Source organism: Dipodomys spectabilis, unplaced genomic scaffold (genome assembly GCF_019054845.1).
Source record: "Dipodomys spectabilis isolate Male_0828 unplaced genomic scaffold, ASM1905484v1 ptg000471l, whole genome shotgun sequence".
Classification (NCBI taxonomy): domain Eukaryota; kingdom Metazoa; phylum Chordata; class Mammalia; order Rodentia; family Heteromyidae; genus Dipodomys; species Dipodomys spectabilis.
In genome coordinates this window covers 212,568-216,338 of record NW_024871148.1, presented here as the reverse complement: position 1 = coordinate 216,338, position 3,771 = coordinate 212,568, and positions in this window count along the sequence as shown.

Below are 3,771 nucleotides of genomic sequence, written 5' to 3'. Positions count from 1 at the left end.
AGAGACTGCTTTCATGACACTGCATGTTCCAGGGCTCCCTTCACTGGTCCCAGTATAACCTGTGGGTTTCTCTGCATCCCAGGCCTTGTGGACGAAATCTCTCTTATTTCCTGGACAGGCAGAAAAAAGGCCTCATTCCTGTACTGCTGTGTAACAAACAATTCCATCCGGGTCAGATAGTGAGGAGGAGTGCAGGTGGGCTCCGAAGGTCAGGAGAGAAAGGTCACTATGTACTCGCAACTATCACTCTCCCCAGTGCTCTGTTTTGACAGGAAGCTTTCATTTGTGCCACCTCCCATGGCAGGCAAAGTCCTGTGCACTTATCCTGCCTTTGTGAGACTATATACCAGTGTTCAGATAAAGTTCTCAATATAATTCAAAAGTCCTTCTGGCAGACCACTAGGGTACTGAAGCTCATGAAATGTTTCATTGAGGGCAATGTTGGGCCTGTGATGCCTCTCCTAGGTTTTCGCAAGCTTGGGAATTCCAAGCACATATCTGATATCACAAAGCTTCCTGTCTTCTAGTGAATCTCATCAGGTTTTGAAACATTTGACCTCTCCTAGTTGGGCCGTGGGTGGCTAGCTTTTGGGGACACGGGGCTAAGGTGCTGACCATGATCTCAGTAAAGAAGCCCGGTACCTTACCATTTTGTGTAACAGCATCACTCCTAGTCTGTGTGTGTATGTGTGTGTGTGTGTGTGTGTGTGTGTGTGTGTGTGTGTGTGTGAGCACGCATTCGTGTGGACCCATACACCATTCTTGGAAGTTGAACTCCGGCCTTGAGCACTGTACTTAGATTCTCTTGTACAAGGATAGCCCTCTCCTACTTGAGCCACAGAACAACTTCAGGCTTTTTTTTTTTTTTTTGATATGGTCCTGAGAAATCAAACCCAGGGTTTCATATATGCAATGCACTCTACCCCTAAGGCACATTCCCAGCCCTCTATTTCAGGTTTGTTAGTTTCTTTCTGTCGTTTTTTATTGTTGTAGAAGTTGATGTCTAGGCATGGGTGCTGTCCTTGAGCTCTTCAGCTCAAGTCTTGTGCTCTACTACTTGAGCCAAAGCGCCATTTCAGCTTTTCTGGTGGGGCATTGGAGCAAAGTGTCTCAAGGACTTTCTTGCCCAGGCTAGCTTTGAACCATGATCCTCAGATCTCATCCTCCTGAGTAGCTAGGATGACAAACATGAGCGTCAAGCACACAGCTTCCACTTCAGGTTTCTTAGTGGTGAATTGGAGATAGTGTCATGGGACCTTTTTGCCTGGGATAGTTTGGAACACAGATCCTCAGATCTCAGCATCCTGAGAAGGAAGGATGACAGACCTCAGCTATAGACCCCTAAGCCATGGCTTCTGGTGCAAAGGGCTCCTGGGCTCCACATGGTGGAGTGCTAGCCATGAGCCCAAGAGGTAAGGGTCAGTGCCTAGGCCCCTAGTTCAAGGTTCATGGCTGGGAAAATACAAAACAAAACAATTGTCTGCAGCAGACAACTCACTAGTCTTTAGTAATACATAATTTTGTCCCTGCATTGGGGACCTATCTGAGCCTCAATATTCTTGTCTGCATAATCATCTCAGTTGTGGAGCTCTTACAAGGACAAGTTGAAAGAATGCACCCTGTGAAAGACACAGCACATGGCACTATTTGCATGACTCAGCAAACAGCATCCTGTGAAAGTCTCAGCAGCTAGCACCCAATGCAGGACTCAGCACACTCCACCTTGTGAAGGACTCAGCACATAGCACCATGGCATGTGCAGGACTCAGCACAGATCACCCTCTAAAAGACTCAGCACAAAGCTCTGTTCCACAAGCTATCATTAGAATTAAGGTGGTTTCACATTCTTTGAGGAACATTTAATATCTAATGGTTTGGTGGGGTGTTTTTATTTTGAGGGAGGTTACTTTTTGGGCTTGAGCTCAAAACATGGGGAGAATGTTCTAATAACATTTGCTCAAGGCTAGTGTCCTACCATTTCAAGCCATATTTCAAAGATTCTAGCAGACTTCCTGCCAGGATTTAAAGCCCCCAAGCAACCAAGATGTCCGGGGTAAGCCAGGAAAAGCCAGGATGATGGGGGTAACCCATGGAGCTGGGTTACAGCAGTTTACATCTGGATAAATCAGGTTAGGTGACAGCTGTCAGGACCAGACTCCTAGCTTTCTCTGTGATGAGGTATTTGATGTCCTGTCCTTCTATAGTTGCAGTGAGTATATTCTACCTTTTTTATTTTGGCAGTCCTGGGACTTGAGTAAGGGCTTTGACACTGTCCCTAAGCGTTTGTGTTCAAGGCTAGTACTCAGTTGATTGAAAGACAGCAGATTTTCTAGGTTTTCTTTTTATGTGGCAATGAGGGCTCGAACCCAGGGCTTCATGCTTACTAGTCAAGCAATCAGCCAACGAGCCCCAGGAGTGAAAGAGTTATAAATATATAGAGGTTGCTGTATATAATTTTATATACACAAAAGATGTCTGTACATTATTAATTTATAGATAATATTACTACCAATTTTTAGGTATTAAGTTATGTCTCCATTTAATCATGTGTCTCATTTAACAATTAATAAAGCATTAATTAAAATTATATGTACATACATCTCTACATAAATTACATATTTTATAGAATGCGATAGATGTCTATATAATTAAATTATGCATCATGTGTTACTATCAATTGTTAGGTATTTATGTTTCCATGCAATTTTATTCTATTAATGCTTAATAAAATATTAAACTTAATCCACGTCCTATAATTAGTGTGTCTAATTTTATCCTAGAATGATTCACTACTAATTCAATCTGTTTTTCATTTATTGTAGTGACAATTCTTCCACCAATGACGTTTTTTTACATTTATGACATCCTATTACATAGCATATGTATTTGCATCTGAATTATACATCCTGTCACTGAGCACTTTCAAAGAAAAAGGAAACCTGTCACGCTCGGCTTCTTCCTCCTCGATTACATTTTTTGCAGTACTGGGATCTAAATTCAGGGCCTAGAAGGCTCAATTCCTGAATGGGTGACTGTCAGCACAGAAGCCTCTAGCCAATTCAGCTGCCAGGCAGTTCCCAGGCCCTGAGATCGAGCCCCATATGTTGACCACATATTGCACTTAGTGTAGTTATTCATTTTATTTTTTTGTTTTATTAATTTATTTACCATTTATTTTATTGACTGTTATTACACATGAAATATTTACTACATATATTACATAAGATATAGATTTGCCTATGTATGAAACTTCATACCTTACACCCAGGACTTTCAAAGAATCAGAAAACATGTGTCACCATGGGATTCTTACTCCACGATTCAATTTTTGTGAGTGCTGGCATTAGAACTCATAGCCTGTAAGTCCCAATTCATGAATGGGTGAGTGTCAGCACGCCAGCCAGGGGCATATTGAGCTGACAAGCATTTCTAGCACCTGAGATCGAGCCCCAGGGGTTGACAAAATATGTACAGATTGACATGCAGATGGTAGGACACAAATAAATATAGATCTTTATAGAGTGCCAGTGATGTCTATACATTATTCATGTATATACACTGCATTCCTACCAATTCTTGAGTATTTATTATACCTCCATGTAATTAATATTCTTGTTTTATCCTTACTACTGTCCCAAAACTATTGCATCCATGTAATTAATTGTATTCTTTGAATGTGTCAAAAATATTCATTAACATCCATTGGTCTCCTAAAATCACTCCATCTAATTGTATAGTAGTATTCAGAAACAACTAATTCAACTTTGCCAT